Source organism: Phascolarctos cinereus, unplaced genomic scaffold (assembly GCF_003287225.1).
Source record: "Phascolarctos cinereus isolate Bilbo 61053 unplaced genomic scaffold, phaCin_HiC Scaffold_5;HRSCAF=322, whole genome shotgun sequence".
Classification (NCBI taxonomy): domain Eukaryota; kingdom Metazoa; phylum Chordata; class Mammalia; order Diprotodontia; family Phascolarctidae; genus Phascolarctos; species Phascolarctos cinereus.
In genome coordinates this window covers 305976524-305991121 of record NW_027555958.1, presented here as the reverse complement: position 1 = coordinate 305991121, position 14598 = coordinate 305976524, and the positions used below count along the sequence as shown (strand labels likewise).

Here is a 14598-nt window from a genome sequence, read left to right as displayed (position 1 = left end):
ACCAGTAGGAAAAAAAGGCTTAGTACAACTCAAGGGAGCAAAACACTGGAGTCAGAATGACCAGAGTATGCAGAGACTATAAAGACAGAGCTAAGGCAACATTTAACAAACGCCATATGAAGGAACAGATATTCTGACTGGAGAGCAGTTCTAGGCAAAGGAAAGTATTTGAGCAATGGGGTTGAGAGCATGTTGGGTGGCCAAACTCAGAAAAACTCAGTTTTGACCACCTCCAAAATGTCTTCTTATGTTTGGGTCACAGAAATAAAGCCAATGTTAAGTGGGAGGCAGGGGCAGGGAGGTGACTCCTGATAGGCTGAGTGGAATGTCTTACAGACATCTTAAATTTAAATATCCCAAACTGAGCTGCTTATCCTTCTCTCCTCCTCTCACCTCCCAATCCTTTCCACTACGCTCCCAGTCACCCAGACTTATATCCAAGGTGTCACACTTGATTCCTTATTCTCTCTCAAACTCCTCCCCCATATCCAATTTGTTGCCAAGACCTATTGAATCTACCTTCCTAACATCTTATACATACTCCTTACCTCTTCTTTAAAAAAAAATTTTTTTAATTTATGGAGCAAAACAAGCATTTCCATAACAGTATAAATAAAAAGATAATTGGACAGGAAACTGTGCAATCTATTATGTACAACTTGCTATTCCTTTTAAGTTATAATAAAGTTGGGGGTAGAGCCAAGATGGCAGAGTGAAAGCAGTGACTTGCTCCCTCCAAATACTCATAAAAAATGGCTCTAAACAAATTCTAAAGCAGCAGAACCCACAAAAAGACAAAGAGAAACAAATTTCCAGCCCAAAACAACCTGGATGATTGATCAGAAAGGTGTATCGCGCCGGGCTGGGAGCGCAGCGTGGGAGCACAGGCCGCAGTGAACCTGGAGCAGGCCTTAGAGGACTGAATCTTGGGCAGCTGTGGTGGTTTCCAGACTCCTCAATCCACTAATGCCAAAGACAACTTAGAAGGTCAGTGGGAAAAGTCTGTTTCTGTTGGTGCTGAGACAGGAAGGTGGGGTTTCAGCTCCATTCCCCAAGAGTGTGGCCCTGGGGGGAGCAGCTGCTTCCCGAGCTTCCGGCCCACAGACTGAGGGGGAATCCAGTGGCTGATCAGAGAGGGACTGCAGGGATCTCTTTGCCAGTGCCAAGGCAGGAATCTCTTGCTTTGCCTGTGTGTGGATCTGGGTCACAGTTCTGGGAGGCAGTGCTGGGGTGAGGAGGAGCACTGGTGTGGTGGAGCTTGGAGTGGCTGTGGAGAGGAACCCCTCCTCACAGTTATGGGACAGAAAGGAATACTTATGGTCACAGGCCAGGAAAGGAGTAAACACCTCGCCCCTTATCATACCACCTTGGAAGAACTGAAAATTTACAGGTCCCTACAAGTATCTCTGAAAACAGCTGTACAAACCCCTGAAGCTTGGGACAGTACATTCTCCACATTGGAAGCAGACTCTTACCTTAACAAAGAGTTTAAAATTCAAGTAATTGGCTGGGATCATAAGCAAGCAGCGCAAAAAGAGTCAGACTATATTATCTTACTTTGGTGACAAAGAAGATCAAAATATACAACCAGAAGAAGACAACAAAGTCAAAGCTCCTACATCCAAAGCCTCCAAGAAAAATATGAATCAGTCCCAGGCCTTGGAAGAGCTCAAAAGGGATTTTGAGAAGCAAGTAAGGGAAGCAGAGGAAAAACTGGAAAGAGAAATGAGAGTGATGCAAGAAAATCATGAAAAACAAGTCAACAGCTTGCTAAAGGAGACCCAAAAAATACTGAAGAAATAACACCTTAAAAAATAGCCTAACCCAAATGGCAAAAGAGGTCCAAAAAGCCAATGAGGAGAAAAATGCCCTAAAAAGAAAATTGGCCAAATGGAAAAGGAAGTCCAAAAGATTACTGAAGAAAATACTTCCTTAAAAATTAGAATAGAGCAATTGGAAGATAGTGACTTTATGAGAAATCAAGACACGTAAACAAATCCAAAAGAATGAAAAATTAGAAAACAATGTGAAATATCTCATTGGAAAAACAACTGACCTGGAAAATAGATCCAGGAGAGAGAATTTAAAAATTATTGGACTATCTGAAAGCCATGATCAAAAAAAGAGCCTAGACATCATCTTTCAAGAAATTATCAAGGAAAACTGCCCTGATATATAGAACCAGAGGGCAAAATAGAAATTGAAAGAATCCACAGATCTCCTCCTGAAAGAGATCCCCAAAGGAAAACTCCTAGGAATATATAGCCAAATTCCAGAGTTCCCAGGTCAAGGAGAAAATATTACAAGCTGCCAGAAGGAAACAATTCAAGTACTGTGGAAACACAATCAGGATAACACAAGATTTAGCAGCTTCTACATTAAAGGACGCAGGGCATGGAATATAATATTCCGGAGGGCAAAGGAGATAGGATTACAACCAAGAATCACCTACCCAGCAAAACTGAGTATAATCCTTCAGGGGAAAAAATGGTCATTCAGTGAAATAGAGGACTTTCAAGCATTCTGATGAAAAGACCAGAGCTGAATAGAAAATTTGACTTTCAAATACAGGACTCAAGTGGAACATGAAGAGGTAAACAGGAAAGAGAAATCATAAGAGACTTATTAAGATTGAACTGTTTACATTCCTGCATGGAAAGATGATATTTATAACTCATGAGACCTTTGTCAGTATTAGGGTAGTTGGAGGAAAAAAATTATGTATGTATATAGATAGATAGATAGATAGATAGATAGATAGATAGATAGATAGATAGATAGATGGCACAGGGTGAGTTGAAGATTAAGGGGTCATATCTGGAGAATAAAATTAAGGGATGAGGAGGATTATACTCAGAGAAGAAGAAAGGGAGAGGTAGAATGGGGTAAATTATCTCACAAAAAAAAACAGAAAAAAGTCTCTTACAGTGGAGGGGAAGCAGGGGAAGGTGAGAGGGAATGAGTAATCTTATTCTCATAGGATTTGGCTTAAGGAGGGAATAACATACACATTCAATTGGGTATGGAAATTGTCTTACCCTACAGAAAATAGGGGAGAAGGGACAAGAGAGCAGGGATGATAGAGAGGAGGGCAGATTGGAAAAGGGTGTAATCAGAAGTAAATACTTCTGAGGAGGACAGGGTCAAAAGAAAGAATAGAATAAATGGGAGGGCAGATAGGATTAAGGGAAATAGAGTTAGTTTTTCACAACATGTCTACTATGGAAGTGTTTTGCATAACTGCACATGTACAACCTATATTGAGTTGCTTGCCTTTTCAATGAGGGTGTGTGGGGAGGGAGGAAGAGAGAAAATTTGAAAACTAAAGTTTTAAAAACATATGTTCAAAAAAAAAGTTTTCACATGCTATCGGTAAATAAGAAATACAGGAAATGGGGTACAGAAGTCTATCCTGCCCTACAGGAAAATAGAAGGGGAAGGGGATAAGAGAAGGGGGGAGAGAAAGAAAAGAGGACAGACTAGGGGAAGGGATATTCAGAATGCATGCCATCTTGGGGTGGGGGAAGGGTGAGGGGTGAAAATTTGAAACTCAAAAACTTGTGGAAATGAATGTTGAAAACTACAAATAAATTTATATTAAAAAAATTTTTTTAAAAGAAAAAAGTTATAATAAAGTTATCATGTAAATTTCTTTTTTCCCCCTCTTTCTCCCTCCACCAACTCCCAGCCTATCCTTCACTCAACTATCAGATTCATCTTCCAGTACAGCCCAAGACTGAGAATATCCTCCCTATTTAATAAACTACAATGCCTCCCTATCATCCCCAGGATCAAATAGAAAATCCTCTACTTGGCATTCAAAGCCCTTCATAATCTGGCCCTTTCCATCTTTCCAGTCTTCTTTATACTTTACTTCTTTCCCTTCACCCCACCTATTTTGAGATCCAGTGACACTGACCTCCTTTTTATCCTCACACAGCACTCGCCATCTCCTGACTCTGGATATTTTCACTGCCTGTCCCCCACACTTGGAATGCTCTTTCTCTTCATCTCTGTCTCTTGGCTTCCCTGGCTTTTTTTTTTTTAAAGGCAGTTGGGGTTAAGTGACTTGCCCAGGGTCACACAGCTTGTTTGATCTGAGGCCGGATTTGAACTCAGGTCCTCCTGACTTCAGGCCCAGTGCTCTATCCACTGCATCATCTAGCTGCCCCTCCTGGCTTCTTTCAAGATCCATCTAAAATGAGCCTTTCTTGATCTCCCTTAATACTGGTACCTTGCCTCTGTTGATTTGCTCCAATTTATTTCATATATAGCTTTTTTGTATGGAATTGCTTGCATGTTTTCTCACCCATTAGACTGTGAGTAACTTGAGCTTAACAAGGACTACCTTTTGTCTTTCCATGTGGCACTTAGTACAGTGCCTGGCATATAGTAGGTGCCTAATAAATGCTTATTGACTGATTCAGAGATCTAAGTGGAGGAGATATTTCAGATTCAGTGATATTAGTGAGAGAAGTAGAAGAGTTTAAGAGAGATGGGGGAAGAGAGAAAGAGAACTCTTGAATGATGGGTTGGAAATCTTCCTGGAGTCACAGATATGTAGGAAAGACAGCCCCCAAGATGTTGCCTGATTTCTAGCACCTGCAACCCTAGAGGCTGCTAAGAACAGACTTTCCTCATGACGTGGTTCTCTGCTTGGTCAAGCTCACTTCCAAATTGAAGAGTTCATTTGCTCTCATGTTTTCTTTTATCTACTTTAATCTGTATAACTTCATTTGGGTTTGCTTACTATCATTAACTTCCTCTGAGAGAAATCAGGGAAAGTGTTGGTGTTCATTCTGAATCCCAATAGAATCATACCCCTAAACTATCAATTTTTTATATACGGTAGATCAATGCAGGTGTAGTCCAACATCAACCACTCTTTGAGTGAAGGAGTGATCACTCAGCCACAGCCCTCCTCTGACTCCCTACAAAGGTGAAAATGGAAGTCTTTCTTGGAGACGGGGTGGGCCGGACCCCAGATCAGATATCCACTACCCACGCCACTCATAGACCTGCCACTTTTACATTAGATGTGAATATCCAGATATCTAAAGCATATTTGTATTCAGTGTGTTCAAAGAAAAGTGCTGCTAACTTCTGCTGCATATTTGGAAAATGTAAACATTAGTAAATCTTTGGAACTTGTCATCATGGGCTTTTTATTTTTATTTCTGGAAGAAGATAGTAAGAGCATAAGTCATATCTTTGTGGTGACTGATCATTTCACCAGGTACACACAGACATTTCTTACCAGAGAGCTTCCACAGCTGCTAAAGTGTTGTGGGAGAAGTATGTCTCAGTTTATGGACTCCCTGGCACGATCCATTCTCACAAAGGTAGAGAGTTGGAGAGAAAGCTTCTCAGGGGGAATGTTAGCTTTGGCAGGTACTGAGAAGTCTAGAACTACAACTTCTCATTCCCGAGGAGACCCACAGTCGGAGTGTTTCCATTGAACATTAACGAACATGTTAGGAACACTGAGATCTGAACAAAAATTTCAGTGACATCGATATGTGACAGTTCCAGAACACATATAAAACTTCACCAGATCATACTTGCTTATGTTTGGGTGAGAGCCATGCCTACTTATAGGTTTATACTTTGGCATCTCAGAAGATGCAGAGGACATAAGAGCTCACAACTAGTCGATCTCTCAGCTGAGGAAAAAGCTAAAGAAAGTCTGCCAGCTGGCTTGACTACAGCTCAGAGGAGCTCTGACACAAATAACACTAAGATGCCTGAATTTATTTTCAAGAATTGCAGCTGGGTGACAGTTTTGCTGAGAAAGTTTGCTGTTCAGAAAACACAAAAGTTAGCAGATAGATGGAAAGCTATTCTGTAGCAAGTAGTTGAGAGACAGCCTACAGAACAGCTCTAGAGCACAGTAGGACTGTATAGTGACTTGCCCAAGCTCACAATAGGTTCACAAGGGTCAGTGATAGGATTTGAATGTAGGTCTTCTGAAAGTGAGCTTTCTGCTATACCACATTTCCTTCCTGTTACCTATCTTTCTGAGGAGTAGGTAGAAAGAAATGACACAATGAGCTAAGCAGATTTTGAGAAGAAAATGTGCATTAGTCAAGTTGGAATGCATTTATTGAGCTCTAGAGATCAAAGAAAGACAAAAAACAGTTCTTGCCCTCAAGGAGCTCACAGTCTAATGGGTGAAACAACATGAAGCTATGTATGGGATAACCTGAAGACAATTAACAGAGGCAAGGCACTAGTGTTAAGGGGGATCAGGAAAGGCTTCTTATGGAAGGTGAGATTTTAGCTGAGACTTGAAGGAAGGCAAAGAAACCAGGAGAGAGTGAGATGAATGAGAAACTTCCAGGCATAGGGGACAGCCAGTGTTAGGAAATGGAGAGTCTCAGGCGAGGAACAGCAAGGAAGCTAATGCACTGAATTACAGAGCAGCTGGGGCAAGAAGACTGGAAAGGTAGGAAGAAGCCATGATATGAAGGGCGTACGAATGCAGAGGAGTTTGTGTTTTATCCTGGAGGTTATTGCCTGGAAGATACTGGAGTTTATTGAATAGGGAAGTGGCAGAGTCAGACCTGGGCATTAAGATGAATTTGACAATTGAGTGGAGAGGAGAGAGGCTTGTGGCAGTGAGACCCACCAACAGGCTGTAGCAATAGTCCAGATGTGAGATGATGAGGGCCTGCACCAGGGTGGTGGCAGAGAAGGAGACATAGATGAGATGAATGAGGAATCACATAGGACACCTTGGTTGTGAGTCCAAGTAACTGGAAGGAGAGGGGTATCTGTGGCAGAGGAGATAGTATACAAAGATGGGGTCCAACAAACCCTTGTACTTATATCATCAGGGTCTAGCACAGTGCCTGGTATATAGTAGGCACTAAATAAATACATGTTTATTTTAATAAGTACTTGTTTGTCCTCCACAACCTGCTCTCTGACCTCCTTCACTGTCTCTGTACCCTTCAAATTCAGCCTACCCCCTTCCATCTCTACCTTTGGGAACAGTAATGAAATCAACACTATTACTCTTGGAAAGAACATACTGATCAACAGATCTATAGCTTCATTCACCATTCCTGTGATTTCGCAACTCAAAGCGTACCTATCTTATGTGTGTTGTCTTCCTCTAGTAGAATGTCGGTCCCTTATGTTTCAGATAAACCTGGGAAGACTTGTGTAAAATGAAGAATGAAAATGACCAGAACCAGGAGAAAATGTATATTATAACATCATTGTAAAAACAAATTTGATTTAGGAGCCCAGATCAATTCCATGACCAAGTGATTCCAGAGGACCAATGATGAATCATGCCACTTGATATTTTGGGGCATGGCCAATATAGGAATTTGTATGCATATTTCTTAAAAGAGTTTTGTTCCCCCCCCCCAATTGGGGGGAGGCTGGAGAGGAAGAAAATGTTTTGACAAAAAATAAAATTTGTTTTAAAAAATGTAAGCTCTTTGAAGGCAAGGACTGCCTCGATTTTAGTATTTGTATCTGTCATGTAGTAAGTGTGTAATAAATGTTTTTTCAGTGATTTGTTCACTGCTGCTGCCTTTCTCTCTTCCAGATGTCAGTCAGCCTCATCAGCTGGGCCTTCTTTGCTTGAAGCATGTTGCAGCTACAGCATCTCCAATTTAAATTTCCACGGTCAGTGGTTTCACAGGATTGTTACCTTAAGAAATGAGGAGTCCTACACCCTGCTCCCCCCAACCCCCTGCCCCCGGATTCAAGTAGATACTCAACTACTTGTCCGGCATGTTGCAGTTAAGTGTCAAGTATGCTGTAGTGGGGCATACAGGTTCGACTAGATAATGATAGTAAACACTTATATCACACTTTCTGAGGTTTGCAAAGGGCTTTATATGTTATCACATGTGATTCTCTCAATAGCCTTGGAAGGGTAGGTGCTATTAACCCCATTTTACAGATGAGGAAAGTGAGACTGAGATTAAATGAGTTGCCCAAGTTCACACAGGGTCTGAGGCAGGATTTGAACACAGGTCTTCCTGACTCCCAAGTCTATGATCTATGTACTATGCCACCTTTTAGCTGTTTAGATGATTGCCAAGTCCCTTCTAACTCTCAAATGCTTTGATTCTGTGTCTGGACTATTAGCAGGGTTAACCAATCAGCTAGTTACTTAAGGCTTAGTTGGGTTTTTTTTTTTGGTCCTTTATTTTGTATAAATCTGTCACGAAACAGCATAATATGACTCAGAAAGCTGAAGGAGGGGAGTTATGAAGTTAGTGCCTCCCCCCAACTACTTTGCATTTATTTTGCATATGTATTTTTATTAACTTATCTGTACATGCATCCCATCCATCCCAGAAGGCAAGCTTTTTTGGGGGAAGAGACTGTCTCCTTTTCGTCTTTATGTTCTGAGTACTTATGGCAGTGCCTGACATACTAAGGGTCTAATAAATACTTGTTTGATTGATCCTGCAACAACTAGAAAACGGCTACAGTACAGCAAAATCCAAATCCACGTCAGGCATGGAGAAAATTCAATTTGTATTTGAATGTTGTTTAAAGGTTGTTCTTCCCATCCTTATAGCCAGTTATTGAAGTATAAATGTCAAAAATGTAAAAGCTACATGAGAATTTCATGAAGAACTTGGCTACGTGGAATAAAAATGACATATCGCCCTGAAGAGTTTTAATTAGAGGCTGGATGGTGTTAAGGGATCAGAAATGGGACAGAGGGGAAGCAGTTTCAGAACTTCCTAACACCTTTTCAGAAAATCTTGATTGCATCCTTCTACTCATCCCTCACTCTGCACTGTGAACTGTAGAACAAGGTTATGTGTGCATAAGGAGTATGTAAGGCAGAAAGGGGAAATGTAGACCAGGACTGCAGTCTGTAATGGACCGGACAGTGCCGAGATGGAAGAACAAGGCCAACAGCCCTTCACATGATCAACAGTGACCCCTAGTGGTTCCCCATGACCTTTGCTTGAATCAGTTTCTTCCAAGAAGACACCAAGCCAGTTCACCAAGAAGAGCTTTTTTAATATAATGTGATCATCATAACAACCCTGTAAGACAGGTGCTATTATTATCCACAGCTTACAGAGGCTGAGAGGTTGTGACTTGCTCAAGGTCACACACAGCTAGTGTCTGAGACAGGATTCAAGCTGATGAATCGTTCCCACTCTTTTCGGACCTCTTCCCACTTCTTCCACTACCTCCCCTTCAATTTCTCACTTCTTTCCCTTTTGTCCTCATCTCTTCCCATCCTTTTTTCTACCTAGATATCATTATCTGAATGAACACATGCTATTTTCTACCTATAGCCAAACTTTCTAAATATATCAGTATCTGAGGTGGCCTCTCTCTCAGCAAGACCTCACAGAGAGCGTTAAATTGAACAATTCTGTCAACATGAGCATCTACTGCAGTTTTCCAAAGTGTGGGTTGGTGAAGAGGAAGGATAAACCTTTGAGAGGGGGGTGGATAGTAAAACGGCCAAAATTTTGGAAGCACACAGATACTTACAACAGAGTACAGCTCGTAATGCAGTACGCAAAAATGAGATCAAATTTGAGTCAGCCCGTATCAACTTGAATTTAAACTGCCACCATTCCAGTCAGTTGGTTTAAGCATGACACGGATGAGTTGTGGGATCTCCTGCTGCTTGCTGAATTTGAGCATTAAGAATGTAAACTGAAAAACTTTAAATCCTCATGTGGAAGTTTAAAGTACCATAATAACATAGATCTCCCAATGTCAATCATACAATATGCTGTTTGGTTTTTTTTTAATGCAAAGTTTTAAAAACCAAGAAGGTATATACTCATTTGAGAGGTTCGATAATTAACTTTAAATTACATTTTTTGGGCTTAATCTTTTTAAAGTGAGATACCGCATCATGATTAATAAATAAGCAGCTTAAAGTGAAAAATCCAATGGAGCAGGTAACATTAGTCCAAGCAAAGACAGTAAGCTTTCCCCTCCTTAGGCAATTGGGATTAAGTGACTCACCCAGGGTCACACAGCTAATAAGTGTCAAGTGTTTGGTTTAAGGCCGGATTTGAACTCAGGTCCTCCTGACTTCAGGGCCAGTGCTTCATCCATTGCATCACCTAGCTGCCCCACAAAGACGATAAGTTTTAAGTAGTTGAAATACAGAAATAAACAATAAAAAGTCTAAATCTAGAAACTATGATTTTGCTATGTTCCTTGCTGGGATTCACAAATACTGTTATTGAGGGAAAGTAAAGACCATCATGTTTGCCTTGTACAAGTACTTTAGCTGCAGACAACAGATTTAATAAGATGAAAGGAAATTTTTCAAAGGGTACATGCAGAACATGTTGGCAAGGCAATTTTCCCTGAAAAAATCTGCTTTTAATAAGCAAAAACAAACTTTTTTTTCCAGAAAATATTTCTATGGCAGCAATGAATCAACAAGCACTTATTACATGCTTCTTATGTGTGCTAAGTGTAGGCGTACATTGAGAATATTCCTAGAAGACTGCTAGATGGGAGAAACACTGATGTTACCTGAAGTTACTGATAAGCTGAAAAAATATTCAACTAGTCATTATGCCAAAGTTTCAAATGGTAGATAATATGATATTAAATAATATGATGGAAAGAACTGAAGACTTTTTAATACACTGAGAAATTAAAGTTTAGCATTGTAAAGGGACGAAACAAGATAGAGTAAAAGATCATCTGATTATATATTGCACTATGTTATTGAAACTGATGTTAGGGAAGATTTGTTATTTTGCACATCTATTAACGGCAATAACATATCAATAAATTTTCAATACAACTGGTAGAATTAATAATATGATAATAGATACGACGGAAAGAATTGCTCGTATGTTTGAAGACTGTTTTTTCTCTCTTTTTTTTTTTTGGCTAGGCAATGGCATTAAGTGATTTGCCCAGGGTCACATAGCTAGTAAGTGTCAAGTGTCTGATGCCAGATTTGAACTCAGGTTCAGGGCCGGTGCTATCTACTGCACCACCTACCTGCTCCTGTTTGAAGACTTTTGTAATACATTGAGAAATTAAAATTTAGCATTGTAAAGGAATGAAACAAGATATAGTAAAAGATCATTTGATTACATATTGCAATATATTGTTGAAACTGCTGTGAGAGAAAATTTGTTATTTTGCACATCTATTAACGGCAATAACACATCAAGAAATTTTCACTATAATTGACAGAATTTTTAGTTAAAATGATACAATGTGGAAGAAATGTATTGGATTCTGCAGCAATGGAGCTCAATAGGGGCCAGGACAAAACATGAGTCTAAAGCCACTAATTTAAAATGTAGCGTTTGGGGCAATTTAGATGCATAGAATACTTCACAGCATTTGTACTGAGAAGTGAGTGAGGAGTTACATAGTTTTCAAATTCGTTACAAAAGTAATCAATTTAATTTTTTTAAGTCCACAAAAAATAAGGTTCTTTGCAAAATTATCTACTCGTGTTGGGATACAGCACAAGGCACTTATATATTGTTGCAAAATATGCTTACAACAGAATACTTCTAAGGAGGTTTCAGGTGAAAGAAAAACATCATTTTGCTTAGTGATGATAATAAAGATGAAGCAAAGTAATTTTTGTAACAAATATCCTCCTGAAACTTTCATATATAGAAATTTTTTGAAAATACAAAAATCTCTTAGTATTCCAAATAAATAATGCAATGACTTAAAAAACACACTCAGATTTAGAAAATGAAATGACTGCATTCATTTAAAAGGCTAGAACTATGGATGATGAATTTACAAACTAACATTTTTGATGTCTTCCAATTTAAAAAATTCCTGTGCTGCAAAAGAAACAGAAGTCAAGACCTGCTTATCAATCAATTAATTTATAGAAGCAATTTTTAAAAAAATTAAATACAAATGGCTAGGAAACCCATTTGTCATGGACAGATATAGATCTGACTTCTGATCAAGAATGGGTAACACACTTGTACTGTAGAAATAACCACAAATTATAATGGCTAACATTTGTTTAGCACTTAAGGTTTGCAAAGTGCTTTATATGTGTTTGACTCCACCTTTCATGGGTCTTTAATGCTCCCCACCCCAGCTCGTTACTATTATAGTAATTTATTATAAATATAAAAAAACATGGAGTTTTAATCACTATTCATGTTACATTATTTTTTTTTTATTTTAGGATTTGTTTTTGCTATAAAAACCAATGAATTCATTATTTTATTTATTTGAAAAAATAAGAACTAAGAAAATTAGAGCTAGGCACTAAAGAAGATACAAGATGCTAACAAAAAGATTACAGTCTGGTTGTAGAATATGACAGACATAATTATAAGAGACTTATAAGATATCAGATATAATCTATTATAAAATAGCAACATATGTGATGATGGCTACAGGCAGGTACACCTAGCAGACTTCCCAGACGTTACCTGAGGTGCTGCAGATGCAACAGCCCCAGGTTTACAGATATTGTGCCAGTTTATGCCTTTGCATAAGTGTCACCCCAATTCATTAATTGACCAAGGAGGGAGATCTTTGCTATGTCCCTGCTTCAACTGCCCAACCTCCCAAGCCTCTGGATGGAGAGAGGTTGGGCATGAAGAAGCCCTGCTGGCCTAGTGCGCTGAATTCTAGGAGTATGAAAATGCAATAACTGCTCCATACTACTGGAAAACTATAAAACAAGCTGTGTGATTAGAGTCTCAATTCCCATTTACCTCGGACCTCTTCTTTCTCAATCATGACTCTTCATTAATGGTTTTACTATTAGACATCTATTGGTGAAACCATATGGTTTATTAAAAAGGACAAAGTTATAAGAATTTTAAGTCCTCTCTAAGTGGAATGCTCAGTGTCTCCATCTTCCCAAGTTTCCTCAAAGCTTTTCTTCACTTCAACCCCAAACGTTCATGGGAAAGATCAAGGGAAGCATTTGCTTGTCTTGGACTGGCCTATGGTCCCACCACAAAGCGAGGTTTCACAGAAGCTTCCAGTCTTGTTTTGGCTCCATTCTTGTTACACTGCTCTTGTCATGGCCCTTCGGATCAGTCCTGGTCTTGTACTTGGAATGCTGGCCTCAGCGCCCTCAATCACCAGTGGTGGTTACAGCACCCAGCCACTAGGGGGCCAGAGTCATTTGCATCAGCGCTCAAACCACAGAGCCCTGATGCTCTTGGCTTCTGGCCCCAAACCAAAAGGGTTCAAATCTCAAGGCCAGAGAGGAGGAAGAAGGAAAGGGGGAAAACAACCACCACCACCACCACCACCCAGCAGCAGCAGCACACCTAAACCAGTATACCTATATACTGAATTCATCAAGGCTCTGATTTCTCACATGGTCTACTGGCCCATCCCAAGTCTGTCTCTCCCCATCTTCTCATGAAGCTTAAGCCAGCGTAAAAGGAAAAGACAGTCAGAGATGGGACTTCTGGATGAGAGTGAGGAAGGGCTGTCCTCAGCACCCAGGTCACCACTTGCTCCCTTTAAGTATTCTTTTACTCCAGGCCCAAGAGGAAAATAACAATAATTTAAACAGACAAGTGTGGGGACGAATAGACCCTTGTTCTCTCTCTCTCTCTCACATACACACACACACACACAGACATACACACATGTATGTTTACATACATGATTTTTAAAAACCGAACCTGTGATTTCATTTGTGTATGGAACTCTTTCACGGAGGAAATTCACTCCATTGATACATATTATCAAATGTTCTGCAACTTAAATTCTTGGAGTAACCTGGGAGCACTAAGTGATTTGCTTAAGGTCTGGGTAGGATTTGAACCTAGGTCTGGCTAAGGGCCATTCTGTATTTACTACATACTACCCTATACTGGCAGCTGGGTGGTGCAGTGGATAGAGGACTGGGCCTGGAATCAGAAAAACCCGAGTTCAAATTAGGCTCCAGACTCTTCTTAGCTATGTGACCCTGGGCAACTCACATAACCTCCGTCTACCTTGGTTTCCTCAATTGTAAAATGAGGACCCTAACAGCACCTACCTCTCAGGGTTGTTGTGAGGATACAATGAGATAATATTTGGAAAGTGCTTACTTAGCACAATGCCTGGAGCAGTCAGGTGCTATATAAATATGCTTATTCCCTACACACACACACACACACACACACACACACACACACACACCACTTCCCTCAATATGTGAGATTTTGGTCAGAAAATGTAGTCTCAAGAAGGCTTAGAGGAAAAGTGAAAGATAACCAAGATTTCAAATATGGAAGACTAGGTAAATAATGATACCACTAAGAGAAATGGTTGAAGTCAGGAGGAGCAATTTGGGTAGAAAAGATCAGATTGAAAGTCTGGACATGTTGAGTTGTAAGTATAATGAGAACGGTACTAGATTTGCTATCAGAAGACTGGGGTTCAAATCCTGGCTCTGACACTATGTGACCATGGGTAAGTCCCACGTGGATATTAATTCTTGCACTATCTCACAGGGTAGTTGTGAGGAAAACACTTTGTAATGCTTGAAGCACCATAGTAATGCGAGTTCTTATTTTTCATTGAAGCTAATGAGATTGATAAAAGACAAGAATGCTGAGAGAAAGGGGCAGAGGAAGGAACATGGGAACATCCCCATGAGAGATCAGGAAAACAAGAAGA

At 39.9% G+C, this 14598-nt stretch overlaps 1 protein-coding gene across 7 annotated transcripts in view; it reads right to left on the bottom strand.

Annotated features, from left to right (window-relative positions):
- Positions 1–14598, bottom strand: part of LUC7L3 (LUC7 like 3 pre-mRNA splicing factor) — a 72422-nt gene that overhangs the window by 3936 nt on the left and 53888 nt on the right. For 3 of the 7 annotated variants that reach the window (XR_013487231.1, XR_013487234.1, XR_013487237.1), the window contains 2 exons: positions 9976–10080; positions 9490–9631 (listed from right to left, as the gene is read on the bottom strand). The exons of 3 other annotated variants lie outside the window; for them this stretch is intronic. The gene's annotated coding sequence lies outside the window, so the exon portion shown is untranslated. The remainder of the gene's footprint in view (positions 1–9489; positions 9632–9975; positions 10081–14598) is intronic. One more of the 7 variants, XR_013487233.1, reaches the window with a different exon arrangement.